The sequence below is a fragment of the Stegodyphus dumicola genome, chromosome 5, assembly GCF_044657685.1.
Source record: "Stegodyphus dumicola isolate Sdum_Otavi_A_Nest chromosome 5, ASM4465768v1".
Taxonomy (NCBI): domain Eukaryota; kingdom Metazoa; phylum Arthropoda; class Arachnida; order Araneae; family Eresidae; genus Stegodyphus; species Stegodyphus dumicola.
The window spans coordinates 75,280,334-75,305,202 of record NC_140772.1 but is presented as its reverse complement, the minus strand read 5'-3'; the positions used below and the strand labels follow the sequence as shown (position 1 = coordinate 75,305,202).

At 32.1% G+C, this 24,869-nt stretch overlaps 1 protein-coding gene and 1 long non-coding RNA gene across 4 annotated transcripts in view; one reads left to right on the top strand and one right to left on the bottom strand.

The window, feature by feature from the left end:
• LOC146997143 (uncharacterized) overlaps positions 1-20,321 on the top strand; it is a 99,341-nt gene extending 79,020 nt beyond the window's left edge. Inside the window, exon 3 of the long non-coding RNA XR_015041149.1 lies at positions 18,151-20,321. This is a non-coding gene — a long non-coding RNA (uncharacterized LOC146997143). The remainder of the gene's footprint in view (positions 1-18,150) is intronic.
• Positions 1-24,869, bottom strand: part of LOC118186504 (uncharacterized) — a 443,057-nt gene that overhangs the window by 341,614 nt on the left and 76,574 nt on the right. The window lies entirely within an intron of this gene.

Genomic DNA, 24,869 nt, shown 5'->3' with positions numbered 1-24,869 from the left:
AAAATAGAATTGCATTTGACACTTCAAAGAAGAGCTGTAAGGCATTCATTCTTCTGTTTCTCTAACAATGAAACCTTAATTGGTGGAACTAGTTGTCATCTTACTGTACGCCATATTTTAATTTAACGTTTATTCTTCTAAAATCAATGTTTACATTATAATGAAGGATCTAAAGTTATTATTTTATTTGTTACACGAAATTTATATTGTTACTTCTGGTACGAGATATTTTGAAACTGCGGTAGTCTGTGAAAGTCAAGTATTGAATACAATACGAATATCACAAAAAATATGTAGACCATGGCGGATACATTTCATACCTTTCCACTAGCATATTGATTAGAATGTAATATAACATTATAGTTTGGCAAAATGATAATAATTCATGCTTTGTGAACTAGTTACCGGATAATTATCAATATAGAACAGCATGAAGCAGACATTTTTCGGTGAAAAGTTATGTGCTCCGATGCTGCCTATTCAAGTGTAACTAATAAAGATGAAAAATGCGCTGCTTTTATTTCTGATAATAAGGTTTTTGTTTTCAAAGTTCACATTGCCAATAATAACTTTCTAATCTGAATCATTCTATGTATTTTTTTAATTGAATTCACTAACATGGGAGATACACTTTTTACGTTTAGAAAATTTTACCACATTCGCTATGAGCTGAGAACGAAAATATGTTTCCTTGTCGGAAATCTCAAGTTGACCTACATATCTTTCTAGAGAAAGCAGTTTGATGCATGCTGTCTTATAAAGGAAAATATCCAAGTTACCTAAATTTTATACACATACAATCCAGATGCTCCACGACTGATCTAACTTTCTAAATAGAAGAATGAAATTCCAAATGATTAATTAAATATTGCTTAAAGTTGTTATTTTGATATATAAATTTTATTTCCATCAGAAATATCATTAAATGCACTCATAAATTAGAAGGATATACAGCAAGTTGTACAAGAATTTAAAAATTCAAAATCTCAGAGAAATCTTTCGACATCACTAAATAAAGCAAACAAAGTAAACGTTAATTCAAATGTCTGCTTAGAAATTATATTTTATATGTATGAATATCAAAATAAAAATTCGAGTATTTCTACAGTTATGCAAAACATAGCAAAATTTTATCAAGGTTATATGGGAATTTTATTCTTATAAAGAATAAGGTATTTCTAAAATAATTATTTTATAGTGAATGATAAATAGAGATGTAAGAATAATTTTCTTAAAACTGTTTCAGACTTTAAAGAAAATACTTAGCACATCCAAATAGTAATTATGAATTAAAAGGAGTAGTTCTCGCTCAGTGTTGTTCATTGCTTCTAGTACTTCACTGTCCAATGAGTGTGCGCTTACATGTAGCTAAAGATTAGCATCATCAATAAGCGTGTAGACAGAAATCAACTAGGCAGCAAAATAATAAGCGTATCGGTATGTAAAGACGTTATAATTATCTCTGAAAGTGACAAGAATTGTAGGTAATGTATGAGGACTTTGAGACTAATGCTATGTCAATTCTTGGATATACAGAACTATTAAATGAAGATTATAAATACTCATTATATGAAGATACTACTTTTAGAAACTGAAGTGTCTACCAAATATTTAAAGTTATTTTAGCTAATATACCTTAAACTTATTCTTTTCTGTGCCTTTTATTTCTTCTCTCAGGCTTTAACATAATGAAAATTAGCTTTGAGTTTAACTTAATGTAATATAATGTAATTTAGCTTTAAGTACATTTTTAGTTAGGGAGTACTTTGGCAATCATTCAATATACAGTGATAATTAATTGATTCAAGTTAAGTTCAACAAGTACAATTAAAATACTTAATGATTGAAGTTCAGCCTAACAAATTGACAAATGACTTTTGCATTTTGTGAAACTGAGCTGCTGACTACCTTCTCTACTACACATTTCGAAGGTTAATTATTAACACATATTATTGATAATGGAAACAAATAAAGTTTTGTGTAATGTTTTACGGTATTAACTGATCGTTATGTTGAATTCGTAATTTATCATCCAGAAGCCTTGAAGCTGATATCCCTTTAAACAAATAATAAAGAAAACCTCATCTGCCAAATCATAAATAAAACGAATTTGAATTTATCTTATATAATTTCGTGACTAAAATTATTCAAATTCTCAGAAAGGTATTTTAAAAATTCTTTCGTTTTTAACTTATATATAGCACAAATAACACATAAAATCAAAAGATGTCTTAAATTTCCTTTAACAGTTAACTTATGGAATTTGTCCAATTTTTTAACTCATCGGTGGTTTTAACGTTCTCTGAAAGAATTTCTGCTTATCAAAATATCTATTAACAGGAATAGTTAAACACTGCTTATTTATTAAATGATTTCTAATGAAATTATTTCACTTTGAAGAGTTATATTACATCAATACAGGAATGCGTCATTTAAATTTGTAGTATATGCAATAGAGAAACGACGAAAATATGTAGCTACTATATGTATATTTCAACGACAATATGTAGCTACTATATGTTACAATCATCTAAGCACCTAATTCCGGAAAAGCACTGATTGACATCCATATGTAGTAAAAGCCTAATTCGGCAAGTTCGGGTACTTTGCGAATACCTGATTATCAAATATGTCTTTATTATCAGAATAAAATTGAACATTTCAACAAAATAGTTTTTTCGCTTTTTTTAAATGTATTGAGGAATAACAAAATTGCAAAAAATGATTCTAGGAACACATTTAATGAGAAAAAAATTATTGGTAAATAAATTTATTAATAATTTATTTGCATTTAATTAGTTTTTTAATCTGAAATTCTTATTACTGCCTGCGCATGAAGTCTTTAAAAATAAAATTCGAACAACTTCTGGCTTCAAAAAATTCCTCCCTTAAAGTGTGTGTGTGTAATTATGGCGAAGCCTCGAGGGCTATCAGCCTAAGGGAAGAGATGCCTTCGTAGAGGACTTTCTAAGGGAAACTGGCTCGTATACACGTTACACACGGGGAAAGACACGAAAACGCCCATGCAGCCAGCCCGTTCGCGGGATTCGAACCTCGGACCGAACTACCAGTGTTCAGCGACTTTACCGCTCGGCCGCTGGTGGGCCCCTGTCTTAAAGAATATTCCGTTATGATGTAAATGTTCATTATTTTCTGTAGATTTTAATTTGCTTGAATTTCTATCTTACAGAACCTCCCTTTTTTAATAAACTTATCTATTCAAAAACAGCATCTATCTTCTGACAAATTTGTTTTTTAATAAAACTGCTTAGCTTCTTGTGTTAGCACAGATCCTATCAGCCTTCAGAACTCTCTACATTGAATCATTTATACAGCAAACTTTCCAGTGGTCCAATTTAGACTTTTATAAATATTTTCTGAGTATGAATGCTTTTGAAAATAGCACACTCCGATCGCAAATTTTGTATTTTTCCTTTCTACGTTTTGGTATCGTAAATAATAAATCAAATACTAATAGCCGTGCCTTATAACACTTCTGTTCTAAACTTTTTCTAGATGATTAATAAATATTCAGCTTTTGTTGGCTTGCTGAAGTTGTGTATTCCCCTTTGAATCTCTAATCAAAATTTTTCTCAAGTTGTGAGGATTTACCTATTTATTTAAACTAACTATTAGAACTAAATTAACTATTAGTTAATTTTGATTTAAAGTAACTTTTCAGTCTCTCTCCTTTTCACCAACGCTTTTCATGCCAAAATGCAAGCTGATAGCGAGCGTTTATTCAAATTAAGGTAAAGAAGTGGTATTTAAAGGAAGGTTTCGCAAGTTGATTTTAGCGTGTGTTCTGCTTACTGTAGAGTGTGTTCTGCTTCTGTGATTTCAACTTTGTTACTGTGACTATATAGCAATTTGATTCTGTGGCGTTGAGTGCTTCTAGCCCTTAGACTTGTCTCGCCAGTTTCATAAAAACTTTCCTGCGCGTTACTTTACCCTCTGAGCCGTTAAGCTAATATTTTGCGATCAAACAAATCAAGAGCTGTTTATACCATTCTTCTGACTTTTCCTTTTTACAGTTTAAGACAAGAGGATTACTCCTCTTTAGCCTTTCTAGAGCTCCTGAATTTATGGTACCAAAGAAAGTGATACTCTATATTTGTTTTAAAGTATTTTAAATAAATGAAACAAAAAAAGCAAATAATACATAAATGTGAAGTTTTAAAAAAAGGACTAACTGAAACTGGCAAAAAAAAAAAAAAAATGCGAAGTAACTCCCGAACCTTATTGAATATTATCCAGTGAAAATTCTAGTAGCTTTATCTTGCAACAGGAATATCAACTGCTTTCTTCACTATGATTAAGGAAGTAATTTTATCGCGCAGAACGAAACAACTCGAGCGAACGAAGCTACGAATTGCAACGAAGAACGAAGCAAGAGTAATAACGAAATTTCAGGAAAATATTTTCGCAAAATGGTTTGAGTCCAAAAATTTTGAAGAACGATGTATACGAATTTGAATTAACTTTTGATTCTACAAAGGTACCGAACGTCTAATCATTTCTATAAATTTTGAAAGAGTATGTGTTTTCCCGTTGTTGATAAATACTTTATCACTTTAACATGCTAATTAAATTATATTAACTAAAATTATGTAGAAATCATTATGCATAATTTCCTATCGTAACTTATAAAGGAGCTACTTTTATTAATTTAATATTATAATGATTTCAAATCATACAAAATTATTTTCATACTTTCATACATGAAGAGCAGTTGTCTACTGGATAAGGTACGATTACTTTCATACTGTAAAAAATTATTTCACAGAGTTAGAAACATTTTTAATTGTAAAAATGCATGAATCAATGAAAAAACAAATGATTTTATATTGTGAGTAAAGGCTAAATAAAAGAAAACTTTAAATATATGTTTTCGCTTTTTTCTTTTCTATTTCTTTATTCACTTTTGTGTAAGAATTTCGAATGAATAAAATATGATTCATCGAAGCATCTCTAATACATAAGAATGTCATTTTTTTAATTTGAGAAATATGCTGAAACGTATTGCATGAGGTTTCAACAAATCTTCATCAACATATTTCTATTTTAAGAATTTAGTATTAAAAAAACATGTCATGAATTTAATTAGATTTTCCAGATTTATGAATCAGTCAGATGAATTAGAAATATTACAGATAATATAAAAACATAAAACATTACTAAATAAAGTATGCTTTTAAATCATTTGATATATATTTGTGACACCTGGAATGGCTCTACTTCTGGTAACTAGTTATTTGACCATCTATATGGATTATAAATATTTTACGATTCGCGCAATTCTAGGCTACGTTAAGGATAAATATTCTAATAATATAACGGTAATACCAAGCTCTCTCTCTGTATATATATGTGTGTCTGTCATAATAAAAGCAAAGGAAAAGAAGGAGCACTGTTGATGCGTAGTTATCCTATATTGAAGAGGAAGTATTCTGATTGCGTAAGCTAATGTGTTGACTTCGTAAATAAAACTCGGCAGTCGAGGCGATTTTAATTCCATTTTTGTTTCCAATTGACATTATGTGGCGACAGATAACTTGAAACCCTAGTCGTGCCTTTTCAATAACATTTACATTATTGATATTTTTGCAATAGAAAGCAGCATAGCGAAATTACGTCCAAACAAAGCAAAGACAGATGCTGAAGGGCGTAGTTATAGTTTTGGTTTACAGTGGTAGTTTCAATTCCCAATTATTACGTCATCAGAGTTGCGCAGGCCATAGAATGATCTAGAAATGACGCAATCCAGAGAAGTCATTGTGATTTTTAGAATAGAAAGGGAGAATTAATGTTTTACCGTTATTATAATTTTGATTCACATATTTTTTATCTCACAGATATATATATATATACAGGGTCATTCAAAACTACACGAAAAATTCTGGGTTCTTAGCTAGGGGTTTTAAGGATAAAGTATTTTTAGAAATTCTGGGTTTTTAGCTAGGGTTCAGCGACATAAAGCTTTACCCGGTGATTCTTGCCACCGTTGAACGGATAAAGCGAGGGTACCAACATCAGTATATGCTTTTCAGGATTCTATCAGAAAAGTTTAACGTCTTTCTGTAATTATAGATGCGTATTATTTTTATGCGCTTTGAATAAAAAAATTAAAATGGAATTTTTAGAATTTATTTTGATCTAAATGTATTTTAAAATTATGGTAATGAAAACCATATGTATAAAAAGAACTCACTTTCATTTTTATATGAAAAATACCTGTTATCCAAAATTGCCTTTCCCAATAAGCTCGGATAAACGGGAATTTATTCTGCCCCAATTAATTCAAATTGATGTGTTTTGTTGTAAATTGTTTTTCCTTTGTTTGAGTACAGTAACTCTGCACGTATGCGATAACTATACAGAAGAAGACATTATCTTTATTCCACTCATGAGGACGTTTTCATTTGTTTACATAAAAAACGGGCAAGAAACCTGATTTCAAGTAACAACATTTAGGATGAAAATTGTTTACCTTATTGTATTCTAAACATAATAAAGAATCACATTATTGGCTGAAAAAATGTGTTTAAAAGTAACCAATTTTTGTTTTTCAGCAAAAATTTCCGAGAATAGTTTGCTTAAAATAATGATGCTACGCAAATTGTTGTTCCCCAATTAGTTTGGATTATCTAGGTGCTACTGTTCGGTAGTTTTTCTCCGAAAGCAATAAATTTGCATATATTTGTTTGTTGCAGAGAAGTCATTAAGTTTATTCCATTCATTTTTTAATGTGCAGGGAAATCACATTCGAAGTTGGTCACATCATTCAACACATATGAACATACTCTTAATTATTTAAGCCAGTTTTTTCATAAAATACTCCAAAAAGCATTAAGCGGAGAAATGTATTAAGTCCTTTTTTTTAAACTCAAATCTTCCTTCTAATAGCTGCTGCTTGACCTTTCAATAGACGCTATATGAAAATATAGCGTTACATGGTTACATTTCGCTAATTTTCATTGAAAAAATAATAAAAAATATCGTACAGAGGAGAAAAATATTTAATGCATCTCATTCCTCATTTAACGTTAATGGGTAGACATATCAATTAGTATTATTTCCAGTTAATGTTCCCAGATATATGGTAATGACTGTTATAACAATCTTCTTCGCAGAGGGAAAATTTATACAGCTAGTAAGCCCCCGATTCTCTAACAAATGATACAATGCTTTAAATTAAAATGACCAGCCAATGTACATGTGTCTTGTTCAATATTCAACCTTTGTTTTCAACTCCCAATGATCTGCCTAGAATATTTTGTTTTTCATATGTTAATATTGTTAAGTCTCATTGAGCGCATGGAGAGAACAAAATTTTCCTCCTCCCGACTGCTCAATGATCTCTCTCAGTTTGTTTCTAATTACTCTCGTATATAAAAATATTACTTGCCCCCTCCGAGCTGTTTTCTCTTAAAATTGGAGCTGAGTTAAGCAGTTAATGCGCTGGCATTATACCCGCATAACCTATGCTGAAATTCTGGTGTCTTGCTTACTTATACGTGTAAACTTAAGCATTGATCAACTGAGTTAGTCTATAGTGGTGTAAAATCTAAATATCAGTTTATTTTCATTTTCTTACATAGATATGCATATTTTTAAATATTATCTTTTTTATGTTTGTAATATTTTTGTAATCTCAACTGGTGTCGAGATTACAATTATTTTTTAATATTTCAAAAGGGCATTTTAAAAAAAGAAAAAAAGTAAAACGTTTAAAATAAAATGTATTGAAGTTCTTTTTTCGAGTGCTTCATCTTACCAAATAAAAAAGAACGTAATTATTATTTTTCGAATACTGTCAGCTGCAGCTACACGTCCGCACCGCACACATTTTTTTTAAAATTTTCACCGTTCTTTTCCTTTTTTCTTCTCCATTTTTTCCCACTTCACCTTTCTGTCTCCTATAACCTGATTTCTGGCTCCTATTAACCTGATAGTGATGATATAAAACTGTTAACTATAGGAATATTAACTAAACTAACAATAAATAATCACTAATGTAAAGAAAACTAAATTAGACAACTCATACCTTAAAACTACTTTATCTTATAATACCTTAACTAAATAAAAAAAATTCACAGAATGTAAATCATAAAATTAGATCATAGCCATAAGGCTTATAACATATAATGAATTGTATTATTGAAATCTTAAAATTCGAAATTTTAAATATATAAAAATATCATCTTACCTTCTTTGCAAAATAAAAGCTTCAAAACTTAGGATTCTATAGCAAAGCAGAAACCAAAATAGCAGAAATTTGCAAACGATCCAAACTGGCAGAACTTTCTCGAACTAATTAGCATTTTAGGACTCCACATTAAATTACTTTAAAAATGATTACCATCCGCAGCTTCAAAACAAAGAATAATTAAATAATTGGATATTTTCAAATGTTTTCAGGTATGAATTAGTAATTGTTAATAGTTCATACTCATATAAACGTCGTAAATTAACATGCCAGAAGAACGAAAAAAACTAAACAAAAATTTTTACAACTCCAAGCAGTAACAATTTTTATAAGTTAAAACAGCCGGCTAGAATCATTCGAATACATTCAACAATTTAAGTCCCAATTGTACACAGTATGGCAAATATAAAAAAAACGCATGACAACACTTAACTCTCTGTAAACGTGAATATTGACCAGCTGACTTCCGTCCACGGCACGCAAATTCGAGTTTTCTCACGTAAGATGATCGTACAATTATAATGACTGAATTATATTTCCAGATAGTTTCTCCTATGCTAATAATAATAAAAAAAGCCTATTTTATCATTTTGGTATTGCATGAAAAATAACTCCTTAATAACAATACAAAAATCATTAACCTTCTATAAAACCCTTCATTTATAAAATGGCAAAATTATTTCGCAATTACAAAGCTTTGAAAATTAAAAGAGCAAAAAGAAACAAATTCAATAATATATTATTAGGGAAATCGATTTCACTTTGAACGCCCAAGAATACAGAATTTAACTTCAAGTATAAATACAAAATACGAGCTGTTAAGTAAATAGGAACTCACATATTTATTTTATGGAAAAGGCGCAAGTTTTTAAATTGATATTATAAATGTCTTTTCCTAACGATTTAGAAGCATATCTATTCAGCCTTTGTTTAAACAAGAGCTTGGAAGAAATAACATATATCTTATGAAGAAGTTCTACCACGAATCGGAAATAGGAACCAATACCATCTACCAAATAAACAGATACCGCTGAGATCTTGAAAAACGTACTTAATCTTTCACTATGGGTCGTCTGGAAAAAATATCGATCGCAAGTGACTTACTCCTCTAGTCGTGACGTCACTGGATAAGAAAAGTCGGTGTATAGAACTTCGGTTTCCTGAGGCGGCTACTCGCTTCTTTTGTTTGTTGAAGCTTTATAATGACCTTAAGAAAAGTTTGTCGCTTTATGACCTTAAATAAAACAAGAAATAATCTGTGACATAAGTGAAAATGAAAGCCAAAGTCTCTTTTCTCTGGACATTGCACAGAAAAATGAAATTGAAGTTTTCAAGATTGAAAAACATGAGATATGACCTAACATTTTTGGAAGATAAGAAATAATTGGTTTATTATTTGGTAAATTCCTTAGCTCTTAACTTGTATGTTTATGAAGCACCAAATATACGACCAATGTATTTCTTCTTATTTAACAATAAAATAACGTTACGAAAACTGAGAAATAAAAAACAAGAAATGAAGTTTTTAATATATTGAGAACAACAGTCATATTTTTAGAAACCACATAAATCGAAAATTTACACGAATATTTATGGCATCTTCGAATCTAACATTAATTAAGCCTAGCTTTAAAAATAAGTAATTAAGAACAATAATGAAAGCAACTAAAGTGAAAAATGACTAAATATTATTGCATTATAAATATTTTCATGTATCCTGAATGAAACGTCTGTTGTTAGAAAAATATCAATCTTCATTTAAGATAAAGTTGGACAAACATTATTATCAGATATAATAACAAGTAAATAACTCAGTTGACTCTGAAGATTTTGCCAAAATGTCATGTGAAAAAACAAACAGAAATTCTGCAGTTTTTATTACAAAATGTAGAATACAACTCAAGAACACTTACAAAAAAGTACTCGAAAACATGTGCTAAAATTAGTTAACTAATCGCAATATACTAAGTACTGCACTAAAACTGGATTGTAAAGAGTAAGATTCCCTGAATTAAAAGTCCACTGAACTAAAATCTGCGTTTACAGCGGGATGTTAATGGTTAGAAAGAGATTCTGAGAAATGCATCCACAGATACTGAAATTTGATGCAAAAAAGAAAACATGTTGCAATCAGAAAACTATATAAACACTTAGTTTAAGTGCCGGTTGGTATCTTGATGACTTAGGTTTCATATCATTGAGGCTTATAAACTCTGTATATGAGCTTCAAATCGTTACAAACTCTGCGTCTGCGCTTTCGAAGCCTTAGAAATCAGAGTTGTCCATTCCACGAAGTCAACATACCATGAAAGTAAACTGTACCAGCCAATTCAAGCAAAGAATATAAAGTGAGAAGAGTATAGTAAATGCCAGAAACATCGATGCAGCACACAAACTTTCCAAAAGAGTCTTTATCATTAGACTAAAATAAAATATATTTGAAGCCGCAAATAACCCGCCATGTAGACCGTTTTGACCATAACATCCAATGATTTGTGAAGCAAAGAATGCATATTGGTATCCTCACCATATGAAGCGCTCTTGTCTGAATACGAAGACCATCACAAAAAGATCAAGAATCCCCCAATGATCCGTCCACCATGGAGGCACATGTAACGGGTTTTTTTTTTTTTTTTTTTTTTTTTTTTTTTTTTTTTGTGTGTGTGTGTGTGTGTGTGTGTGTGTGTGTGTGTGTGTGTGTCCGTGTCCGTGAGCTAGAATTGAATTTTGAGGAAGCTTAAGTGTGATTCCCACGCTTCCAACAAGTGATATTTTTAAATAGGACTATTGACGGCTTTGTCTGTTGTGATGTCAAGTTAAAGCAATATGAAACGCAACAGATTATCGATGTGTGTGTTTAGAGAGGGGTTCAACTTATCCGCTTTAAGAGTAGTATATTGAACATCGACGGCTCACCGGCAAGTAAATGAAATCTTGCGACTCTATGTATTCTTTTTTTTCGTGACAAGGATTACTGATGAGATACTTCAATAGAAATAGGTCTGTTCGAATAAGTTTTGTTATTAAAGTCTGCCTAAGTGATGTCCACACGTTTTAGCGACTTGACTTCTTCCAGTATGTATCTCTTTCCAAACATCCAAACATGTATCAGATCAACTGCAATTTCAGCTGCTGTAACCACGATATAGAACGTACCGTCTAATAGATGCATCTACTCCGTACTACATTAGGCATCGATTCCACATCATAAGCGTCTGAATTCCATCATGTATTTCAGTACGAGGCACTACTAAGCATTAATGAAGATGACCGTCCTATGTATTACACATCCGTCTGTAACTGTACTGTTTGTGTGATCATATTTATCTTGCAATTTTATCATTACCTCTATAAAATATAAGTACCATATATTTCTTCCTTCTATACACCCTACTTTCAGCAATTCGTGAGAGAAACTCCAGGTTTTGTTTTTACGTGGGTCTAAATATTTGATTTAAAAAGGTATTTTAAGGGACTCACAAGTTTAAGAAAACCCTTGCCTCAAATAATATATGAATATAACACTTATATCATTAATAAAGCATATGAAAAATGGCTACATGGTTTTAATGAACTGCGTTAAAATGGAAGAAATAATAGTGTTTCAGCTACTTCAACATTCTTGGTTATTGACTAAACATACAACTGCGCAAACTATTGTGTTAATGCATTATACTGTCATTTTAATTCAAATATCAAATTTCTGTTTGACAGTTTTAATTTAAAATTGTGAATTTCATTTCAAATTAAAATTACCAAATAGAAATTTAAATGAATTAAGTGTAGTCGGTTTCTTATACATATACACTGAAGTGACAAAAGTCATGGGATAGCAATATGCAAATATACAGATGGCAGTAGTATCGCGTAGAAAATGTATAAATGCGAAGTGCTTTGGCAGGGCTTTTATTTGTGTTCAAGTTATTCATGTGAAGAGGCTTTGACATGATTATGGCCGCACGACGAGAATTAAAGACTTTGAAAGCGGAATGATAGTTGGAGCTAGACGCATAGGTCATTCTATTTCGGATATCGTTAGGGAATTCAACATTCCGAGATCCACAGTATCAAGAGTGTGCCGAGAGTATCTAATTTCAGGCATAACATCCCACCATGGACAGCGCAGTGGCCGACCACCTGCACTTAACGACCGAGACCAGCGACGTCTGCGTAGAGTTGTCAATGTTCACAGACAAGCAACACTGCGTCAAATAACCGCAGAAATCAATGTGGGACGTACGAGGAACGTGTCCGATAGGACAGTGCGGCGAAATTTGTCTTCCTTGGGCTATGCCAGCAGAAGACCGACTCAAGTGCCTTTACTGACAGCACGACATCGCCTGCAGCGACTCTCGTGTGCTCGTGAGCATATCGGTTGGTCCCTAAATGAATGGAAAACCGTGGCTTGGTCAGATGAGTCACGATTTCAGTTGGTAAGAGCTGATGGTATGGTTCGAGGGTGGCGTAGACCCCACGAAGCCATGAACCCAAGTTGTCAACAAGCCACTGTTAAAGCTGGTGGTGGTTCCATAATGGTCTGGGCTGTTTTTACATGCCATGGACTCGGTTCTCTGGTGCAACTGAACCGATCATTGACTGGAAATGGATACCTTCCTTCAGCTACTTGGAAATCACTTACAGCCATTCATGGACTTCACGTACTCAAACAACGATGGGATTTTTATGGATGAAATTGCGCCATGTCACCGGGCCACAATTGTTCGCGATTGGTTAGAAGAACATTCTGGACAATTCCAGCGAATAATCTGGCCACCTAGATCGCCCGACATGAATCCCATCGAACATTTATGGGACATCATCGAGAGGTCAGTTCGTGCCCAAAACCCTGCAGCGTCAACACTTTCACAATTATGAACGTCTTTAGAGGCAGCATGGCTCAATATTCATGCAGGGAACTTCCAACGACTTGTTGAGTCCATGCCACGTCGAGTTGCTGCACTTCGCCGGGCAAAAGGGGGACCGACAAAATATTAGGAGGTATCCCATGACTTTTGTCCCTTCATTGTATATATATACATCGAGTTTTAATATGTTAAACGTAAATCCTTGCAAGCAGGAAATAGTAAACTCCAAAGCACCCAATTCCGTGATATCTGGTAAAAGCGTTAGGCTTTATCCTCGAATTAATAATTGTTGGTTCAGTTATAACTAATCTTTATTTAGGCTAGGTTATTAGTTTCAGAAAGTGTACTTCATTCAGAAAGTTTGAACAAATAACAACACCAGATAAATTGAAAATATTTTATATAGTTCAATAAACCTTTCGTTTGCTACAAAAGAAAGTGCTCATTGACTCAATATGATCCTAATTTACTAACATGAATGAAAATTAACGAAATATATCAAAGTATGACAGGCTTTTTATATTCCTCTACATGTTTGGAAGCATAAAACACAAAAAAAATGTTAAAATATTTCTTAGGATTTCGGCTGATTAAATTTCAGCACCAGAGAAGTTTTAGTGCTTACAGAAAATGAATTACAAATTAAATTATTAAAGCATGGAAATAAAATAATCATTTTCCCCATAAAGGATTTTAAAGTAATTCTGTTTCATAGTTTACCTGCATTTCGGTCAGCCTGCATAACGTTTTAACGAAATAAATAGAAAAAATTTTACAACTCAAATTTTAATTATTTCATTTCATTCAAATTAAAATCATTTTACTCATACTGTAACAAAAACATTTTAACAGTGCTGTATCCATCTTCCATTTGGAAGTAATTGCCTGATGAGTTTATTTACTGACAGCTGCTCATTCAAATTTATCCTCCTGATGCTCGGTAGAATTCAGATGGAAAATTATAATACTCGGAAATCAAATATATGAATGCTTTATAATACTATTATATTATAATACTATTTTTATTCGTATGACTTACCACGAATTTTTGTACTAAGACAGGTAATAATGACAGTAGTCGTTATAACATTATATCTGATACCAAATATCTACTAGCCTATGTAGTTAAAGCATATCAGTTTCTTGCATATGCAGTTTTAGTAATTCATTATAGTTACACATACTACACTAACATATCAATGTCAATTTTGCAGTGAACTGTTTGTCAACTGAATTCTTGGCTCGCGTATATACGTATAATAAATGCTTTTGTGCAGTGGATAGTAAACGAAATTCTTGTAAAAGAGTTTTATATTGCCTTTTATACACAAATGTTATTTTTAAAGCAGGAGAGACCGTAAAAGGATCGATCGGCAGTAACCTAAGGTTAGTGGATAACTACATCATGGGCATTTTATCCAATTTAGTAACAGAAAGAAGAGGCGTAACTAGCAAATAAAATTGCCTTCCCTAAGTTCAGAAATAAAAGAGTAGTGAGAAAATAAAAGGAGAAAAATATTTTACCTTAAGTGTTGAGAAAAAGTAATAATAGCACAAATGGAAGTTAAAAATCACTAGAGAAAAACTGCGGCTTGTTTCCTCAAATTAAAAGCGCATTAATCAGAGATACTCTCACTGCAATTTAGCAAGAATAAACAAATAGAAGCCGTCCAATCAGTATAGTGGTTAGCGTAGCTGACAAGGGCCCGAGTTCGAATCCCAGAGAAGGCATGAATGCTTGTAAATGTATAGCGTTGGTGCGGCATGGCGGCACTCTAAATATGCGAAGAGTCGAAAGTCTCTCGTATGGTTTGGTGGAAGGGTACAGGGATGGAAGACACTCTGACATGTGCCCCCCTCCCCGGAGTGTTGTCCTTCAAAATTGGGGGCGGGACTGAACTAAATCGCGCTGTCACCCGAATGGTGCTCCAGGCTGTTGTCAACGGCAGGCGTAATCGAGCGCTCCTTGCCACGAGAATTTTCGTGGGCTTGGGGTGACTACGTCACACAAGTGAGGAAAAGCAACAACAGACAAATAAATAGAAAAGCAGTTTGCATAGTGAAAAGATTTTATTCATAAGTTTGTTTAAATCATACAATCGAAAGTCACTTATTATACTCCTGTTTGTAAAAACTACAACACCATAAGAATTCATACGAATAAATTGAAACTACCGTCTATTTTAGCGTATAAGGCTCACCGATGTTTAACTCACACTCACTAAAATTTAAAACTACATTTTTTAATTTTTGGTATATTCACCTTATAACGCGTGCCCTTTTCTTTACGAAGAAATCTAAATGATGCATATGCGATGCTCTCATCGTTTGAAGTCATTAATTAGGAAAATTTTCCGAGGCTTTCGAAAAATGGTAAACTGAATTCACAAGCTATGGAACGCTATATGCGTGTGGGGGGGGGAATGCTCGAGGAAGTATAAAATTCTGCAAAGAAGGTGGTGGGTTGTATTTATTGTAGGTGTTTACAAGAACGTTGTTCAATGATTTCGAGGAAAGGGAACATAAATGAATTAAGAGTCAGATGTTTTCTCTTTTCTGTAGTCATTTGCAGCCGTGGTTTTGAAGTGAATCTCGAGGGTTTTAGTAATTTGCATTTCATTTAGTTGAAAAACAGTTGAACTAGAGTTCCGTTTAATAGTAAATATGGCTTCTGTCAAACGAAACAAATACAATATTGGTTTCAAATGCAAAGTCTATCAATTTGCATTAGAAAATCGAAATCGAGCTGTAGCATGGAAGTTTGAAGATGGTGAAAGCTCCATACGTGAGTGGGAAAAATGAAATTACAATAATTAATATACCAAAAAATAAATGCGCTTTGCATAAATGAGTAACGAAGAAAGTGTTGCGAACTGGGTCCAGAATGGAATTATTATAACGAGAAAGAGCATACGTTTATTTCCCATAAAGGGGGCAAAAAAAGCCTGCCAATGAAACGGAAAACATTAAAACAATTTTGAGTTCGTGTAGTAGATTTACGGTACGGAATAATTTAGTTCTACTAGAGAAAACAGAAGTTACGCAGAAGCTTCCAAGAGATTTGGACTACAAATAGTTAAGAATTGTTCTAGACTTATGTTGTTGATCAAGGAAGACAAAAAATTTATTTGCTGCTACATATTGAAAATATGGATGAAACAGAAGTAATGCTTTATGATAGGAAATAATACAGTTAATGAGAAGGAACAAAAACGGTTCACATAAAAACAACACAAGTCACGAAAAATCTGATATCACTGTAGTGTTTTCCTGTTTCCCACAGACGGTATAAAATTTAAATCCATGGTTGTTTTTGAAAGAAAATGATACCATATTGTTATTTCCTCAAAGGTGTTTTCATTCATATTCACGCAAAAGAATGGATGGATGAAAACCGGGTGAAACTGTGGATAAGAAAAGTTTGGCAAAAGCGTCTTGTTGCCTCGAAAGAGTCCACTTAATCTTTTGGCTTGGAACCTGTTCAAATCACATCTAACGGATAATACGAAGAAATGACTGAAAATCTGTAATACAGGCATGACAGTTATTCCATGCGGATCAACGCCATTAGTTCAGTCTTTAGGTTCGTTTATCAATAAACCATTTAAAGCGACGGAATACGTGGATGTTAAAAGGTGAAAACACATTTACAAAAGGAGACCAAATGCGTCATGCCAGTCTAGATTTTGTGTGTGAGTTGGTTAATAAAAGTATGGACTGAAATTAAACCCGACATAATTCAAAAGCCATTTAAAAATATAGCATATCTAACAATCCAGAGGGAACGGAAGATAATTATTTATGTCTCAGAATGACAGTGATATTGAAGATGAAACTGAATACGATGATGTACCTAAAGATATAACGGAAGACGAATGTGACAAACTTATGTTATCCCATAATGAAAATTTTTAAGTTCATAAGGTATGTTATGTTTTTAAATAAATAGCATTTAGTTACATGTAGAAATCTGATTTTTGTATACTCAGGTTTTCCATATTATTTTAATCTACCATTTTTATATTCGGCGTATAACACGTACCCGTAAATTTCGTTCTTATTTCTTGGATTAAAAGTACGCTTCATACACCGGAATGTACAGTACAAAATATGCAAAGCAAGTTATTATATTTAGATGATTAGAATTTGAGAGTTATAGAGCATGCATGGGCTGAGCAGCTCCCCCTGAACTATCTTATGAAGAGCTTATAGAGGGCTGAAATAGAATATTAAAAATAATGTTTCATTATCTACCAGTATTAAACATTTCATGAAAAATCTGTATACCTCATCGACAAACTTTTGAACGGGGACGAATTATAGGCCTGCGAGGAGAAGGATTTGTCTATCGGAAAATTGCAGTTCGTACGGGGCATAATCTTCGTCAGTTATGACGGAAGTAATGATTTTAAGAAAACTGCGTAAGTCGTAAACCTGATAGTAGACCACGAGATGTTACATCAGCATAGGGAGCCCAATTCTTCAATTTCATGACAATGATGGACTGTGGATTTTCATCTTCACAGTTGGAACAGCGCTAGAGCACTACTAGAGATGTTCTGTCTTCAGGTTCAGCATGTCTTTGTCGACTTCAACGCCGTAGGCTGCGCGTATGCATTCATTTGTACAAGATTCCCTGACTAAAAATCATCAACATTTCAACAAATATTAACCTACAATAGGCTCATTAATGCAATCATCACCAAGCCGATTGACATTAAATCATCTTTTCTGATAATCCCACTTTTATTTTGAATGCAATGTTGGCCGAGTACTCCTTAGAGACTATATGGGGGAACTCAACCTTCCGAAGTGCATTATCCTGCGTCGTAATGGACGTTCTCTAAGCTTTTATATCTAAAGCGGCATTAGGTAAGATAGGTGATATGGTCTGCTGAGAACGGACGATACCCTCATTAGCAGCGACTACATAAATCATGTTGAGGAAGTCAAAGTCTTGTTGAAAAATCAAAGATTCTTGGAGGTGTTTTGCAACAGCATAATACCCTTTCTTAAGTTTTTAGAAATGTTCAAGATTTCTGCTCATCATCTTAAATACCGTTTCTTCTTTTGCAGACTCATCCGCCAGATATGCCGTCTATGGAACAAGTGTGGAATGTCGGGGCTAACAACTCACTCGTTCATTCTTCCCGCATCAACTTTGGGCTCGTATAAAAGCAAGATGGAATACTATTGCTCACATACAGATTCAAAACTTATTTCACTGAAAGCCACGACGTGCATGAGCTTCTATAGCAATAGAAGGCGGCTTCCTCAAATATTGATTTTTGCCATTTAATATAATTATATTGCTCTGGAAATTTTGTTTCAGGGTAACGCTACAGTTCTATATAATACAACAGTTCCTATGTGGAGTAAATATTATTAGATTATGACGATTTATTCATTATATCGCAATTTTCACAAAGAGACTATATATAATTTATGTGCTTATCAGCTTCCTAATGTGCCAGAGATACATTAATCAAATGTTTAGGTATTAATTCTCAGAAGCCGTTCTAGATATCTTGTTGAAGAAGTCGTTTATTCTAATTGTGGAAGTAATTTGCAAAATCAGGATCTTATTTGAAACAACATTAAATAGGTAACAGCAATACATCATCAAATCGGTTGCATGGAGAAAGGCGGATAAATCAAGATAAATCTGTTGCAAGGTGGAAAGGTGGCGCATTTAAAAAACATGCAGATCTGCATTACAGTACTTTTTCCCTAATTGAAACTAAATTATTCACTGAGACACAATATAACAGGGTTTAATGGAACAACAACTCTCCCAACGTTTCTGTCATTAAAACTAAATAGGTTGCATACACCTAACTCATATCTGAGGTTAAATATTATGCGTTCAGTATGATATTATAAGTTAATATGGAAATTACATAAATTTTAAGAGCAGAATATACATCCATCCATGTTATTGTATTAGAATGTTTATTATAGTCATAAAATTTTATAACGTCAAGAAAATGGTAAGGATCGTTTAGCTGGAATCTGTTAAATTTCTTTGAAATATAAATTTGAATTCTCAAAACATTTTAAGAAAAAATGAAAGTAGAAATCGTAGTTAAAGCAGTAATGTATGGAATGCAATGGCTTTAAATACAATTCACTTTATACAACACATCATAAGGAAGTTTTAAGTTTTTTGAAAATATTTTTTTTCAAACGCGTCTTTTAAACAATGCATAATGCATTAAAAATTTGTTGCTATTGAAATTACTGAGAGGAAATATAATAAACTGTTTAATGGAACACCAGTGAATTTCATTTGCTAAAAGTTAGTATACATTTATCATAAATTTATTCGAATGTAAGTCTTACAAAGCAAATCATCGAATAAAATAGTGCGAAATAATGAAATTAATATAAAATGTCTAATTAAAATGATCATTTTCAAAAGGTTAATACGAAGCCTGGTCTGCAAGTTCATTGATTTATAAAAATTTTGCGTATTTATTTGATTATTGCTCCCGAACGTAACCTATGTTATTCTTTGTTAATGTGCGTAAAGCCAGCAATGACAGTTGAGAAAGTGTTTCTTCTTCAGGATAATACTCTGTTACATATGGAATCTTTATAGAGAATAACCAAACAGTCTCTGGAAAGGCATCTGCAAGCCAATTATTGTAAGTTTTAAGGAAATGAGAGTTTATCACGGATGAGGAAACAAAAAGTTCTACATCTGCTTCCGAAATAGTCCTTGCAGTAGAAACAATAAGAGTTAGATTGGTTATTTACAAATACCTACGTGTTATTTTCAGCTGTATAATTACATTGAGTCAATGAATTTCGTAAATTCTAATTTATATCATATGTTTTCTAAGCAGTCTAGCACTCCTCAACAGTTCTCTAGCAAATTATTTAATGATCATATAAAATAATTAAACAAAGGACTAAAAGAAATTCTGAAAGCAGCTTTCCTTAAAACAAAATAGTTTATTTCTTACAAAAAATAAATGTCTTTCGAAAGCTCGCTAAAATTCTGAAGCATGATCCTATAAATAAACAAATCGCTGAAACTTCTGAAAACTTTTTCCTTTAAGAAATAAATGCATTCATTACCAAGAGTTTAATATCTAAATTGCATAAAGAAGAACATTGAAACTATTTCCAAGATGAAATTTCTCAATCGTTTCGAATTGAAAAAAATTATCTTTTATTTAGAGTTAGTTTATTTGATTTAAACATTTGGAATAAATATTTCATCAACTTTTAACAGCTTTTGTGTCAAGTAGATACATTTTGATATCATAATAAAGAAGTTAAATAATTTGAACGCTTTCCGTCCTCTTTTCTTTATGAAAACAGAAAAGCAAGTAGAAAAATTAAAAGTGTTCCTAAGAAAAAAGTAAATTCATGGAATATGTTTTGGTTCATAACTATCACTATGTGAATTTGCAACTATTTAAATTATTGACAAAATTAGTTTTATCTTTCTACTATTTGAAGAATATTTGTAGTTTAATTAGGCATTGTATAGAACATTATCTAACGAAAACAAATTAACTTAAAAATGTCCTTAAGATTTGTGACAATTATTTCTTAAGTTTTACTAATTTACTAATTTCATTTCTATCCTACTCTTCTTGGCTCATCGCGATGCATGCTCAGATCAAATAATTTATGCAAATTAAACGGGAAGCGGCATAATTTAAAAATAGAATGTTAATCTTACTTTTAAATTAGCTTAGTGGAGCTTGCATTTCCCTGTTGTAGTCTTGCCTATTTATGTCGCCTGCCTGCAATAATTCTGAAGAAGATATCAAGAGGTATGTCTTGCTCATGGATAGGTTGCTTAGGGAATTACTACCCTAGGTGTTCCTAAGTTGACACTTAAGCTATTGCGGTAAATATCAGAATTTATCACCAACGCACATTACCTGCTTTGTAAGTATTGTACAAAAAGAGCCCATTTTCATTCATATTACCATTTTTAGTTTTGATTTGAGATGCATATTGCATTGATAGTTAAATAATAAGTTAATAACTCGCAAACAGTGTGTGTAACTTGTGTAAAAAGCCATTAAATGACAGTTATTTCCTACCATACCAGTTACTGATTTACTAAGATTTTTAAATCAAGGGATTTAAATAAAATATTTTAACAAACATTTCAATCGCCCATACTTCAAAAAATGCAACATTCCTCTTTTATTTGTATATAATTTTATTAGTTGAATTAGATTTCATCAAATATTGCAATTGCCGCCTCAAAGAGAATGGTAAAATGCAAAGCCGCTTATTCAGTGAGTTTGCTTTATTTGTAGCTTTTTAATATCTTTTTTCGTCATGGGAGTATTTAAAATTCTGTGGAAAGGCTGCTATAAGGCAAAAATAGTGAGAGCTTTCCAGTCCGATGATCCGAGATGCTATCGACGAGATGTCATCCAGTCATCCGAGATGCTATCGACAAGAATTCGGATGAAGCGGGGAATACGGTTTTTTGAAAGTTATTTCTTTTTTTGTCAATGAATTTAAATTCTACAATATAAAAAGATAGTTAAATGACAAAAATATTATATCTTCTATAATTTAAGCATGGAAGGTTTTGTTTTTAGTATGATTTTTTTTCTTGTAAATAATCTTCAGAAATTGGAGTTTGTTTCACATGTTAGACCGTCTCATTTTGAACAAATACGGTGCTTGCAAAAAATCATGCTTCAGATTGCTAAAGAAAATGGAACATGCTTTTTTATTTTGTTTCTCTGTTTTCTACATTTTTCCTTCTAGGAAGTTAAAAAGTATATAAATATATAAATATAAAAGCGTATAAATATAAAAGTATATAAAATTCTGATAAAAAATCATAGCCATCATATTCCTCCAAAGCTTTAAAAAGTTAGTTTAAGATGCATTTGTCTAAGACTGCATTATTATTGTTTGTTTCTTGCAGTAAAATGTGGGAAAATACGCAAGCATTTATTTCATTCTTCAGATATAAATATTAGTATTAATTGTTTCAGCGGAGGCATGATTTTGTGTTTTTTAGATTTATAATACTGAACATTAAATCTAAAACCTTCAGACTAAGAAAGATAACATAACGATTTAAACGAGTTATTAAAATCTAAACAAATTTTACCTCAGCAATTTGTTCTTTAAAATGACTGAAATAAGTAACTTCTAGTACGTAGGCAATTAAACTGGTCCAAGTAATAGCTTTCGGTTTGACCTTAATAAGCAAATCCACTTTACTAAAATTTTAAACACGATGAGGCTTTTATAATAAACTTTGCAATTATTCCGCCCTAATTAAAGCTCTTTGGAGAAAATTACACGCAAAACTTATTAACATAGGTGACCCCACTCCTTCCTGACACTTCGTACTTCACATTAAAAGCTGATGATAAGCTTCCTCATTAAAAATCACTCGAACCCTCTTTTCGCCTTTCTTCCCCCTTTTTCCTTTTTAATCAGTTGAAGCACCAAGCAGGGTAATGGAATTTTTATACAGCTACTGTATCAAATATTTTCAGATATTTATATAACTTCGGCTATCTGAATCGCAATTTTTAACACAAGACTGAGTATTTTGGCAGGAATGTCACATATCAGGTTTAAAAGTACAAAGTTGTCACAAAATCCTTCTCTGATATATGAAACACCTAGCAGTTTATCTGCCCAACCAATCGAAATGAAATTTCTGATATTGCTATTTAAATGTATGCGCTCAAGATTGCGAAGATTTGAAACAATAGAACTATCATGATTACAGTTACAGTGAAAAACTTTTAAAATTTTCGAATGGCAAAACTCAACTTCTTTTCTTGAGCAAATTGATCAGCGCATAATAAACCATTAAGGACGTTGGAAAGATAAGTGTATGACAAAAGATACCAGCGTGAAATATTTTCATCACACGTGTATAGTTCCAAAGGCCACTTATAGTTTTTTAATACGCTGATCAAATGAAAAAATGTAGGTGTTTTCATTCGAAAATTTCGAAATGTTGTCACTGTTATCATAGCCATTGTTATTGTTTCAAACCATCGCAATGTCGAGCCCATACATTCAAATAACAATATATGACATTTCATTTCGATTGGCTGAGTGAACAGGCCGCTAGGGATTCATGTATTGGTGAATTGTTTTATGACCACCCTGTTATAGCATCAAACACTAGTCTAAGGAATCCTTTCATGATAAACCTAATTTTGAAACCAAACCTTGCAAAATAGGAATAAATAGATTTAAATCCCAACTGAATTATTACGTGTTATATTATAAAACAAACAGATGTTTAATTAATTCTTTGTTTATTACTTATGCAACTGAAAGAAACAGAAAATTCGCATTTTTTAGAGTCAGGTTTTCTCCCGCTGAGGTGTATGGATGTGGTGAAGATATCCAGAACAGTCAAGATTTATTATTGTATTCTTATGCGTTGGAGCTTCAAAAAGCTATTTCTAAAATTAACTTGAATTATCAGAAGTTTTATTGCTTAGCATAATTTTATGATTATAACAGAGATATGTTTTCCGTATTCCTTAAATATGTTAGCAGCATTTAAAATTTCTTTATGTGTTTAAAACTATAGAGAGAGAGACGGATAGATGTTTTAGTGTGCTATATATTTTTATATAACACAAATTCATTGTTTCTTTTCTAGAAATGAGTTAATAACATCTATTTGTTTGTATTTTTATTATATACATTTATTTTTTACCTCATATTTGTGCAGAATAGAGATGCTTTTTAATGTTTCTTAACTTTCGGCTTTGTGGAAAAAAGATATGTTTTCTTCGGCCTCTGAAAATTTCTTGACAGCATTTAAAGCTTTTTAATGGGTCTTTCATTTTTTTATGTTTTTGTACGACTATATTATTTGTAGTTGAATCGATATTGCATATTTTTTTACTGCTCTAAGAAATTGCAATACCAAGGAAAATTTACCAAATAAATCTGAAATCAGGTGCGTATGTGAGTTATCGTGAGAGATGCAGATTAAAATTTAGATATGTAGGCAAGTACGATACTTGGGAAATCGAAGATGAAATATGATTCAGGTGATACAAAAATGGCACAGAAAAGCAAATTTCAATCATTGTATCAATAAAATCAACTGATGTTACTTTCCAGAAGCATGCTTCGAATCAGAACTAGACAGAATTATGAATACCTGATAGAATTTGAAGAACAAATAATAATAACAATTCAAAGAAAGTGCTTCTCTTAATACTTTTTCTTGTTCAAAGAAGATACTTCTTGTACCGAGAAATCATTTCATGTGTTGGACAGGAGGCTATTCGCACTATTATGCGCACTTGGAGAAGAAGGCTCGACGCTATTCTAGTTCTATTTTAGATTACATTTCAGCTAAACAATGCTGATACTTAAATACACGTTGTTCTCGCTTGAATAGGAAGCGTCAACTATTCTTCGGCTGGCAAGGTTACTCGTTTCATTGCCTACAGAACGTGTGTTTCCCTAGAAGAATTGTCCATTTGTCTTAATTCGCACCTAAAAAACAATACGCAGGTATTCAACCTCCATGGACTGCTATTTCTGGAAGTAAGTGATCACTACATTGAAGTAAGTTATCAGTCATAAATGTTAAAGGGGATGAGCAAGGTAATAAATTTATCTCATTGTTTTTGACTTACAGTTTCAAAATTTTAACATTTATAATTCTCATCATATGTATTTTCTCATATAAATAGCTATGTTTTAAGCCATGTACTCCTTAGAGTTGCAGTTTCTCTGAAACAGCAGTATATATTTGAGACTTACTTGCTTTCGAAAGTATCGTGTAATATATTGTGAAATATGTGCAA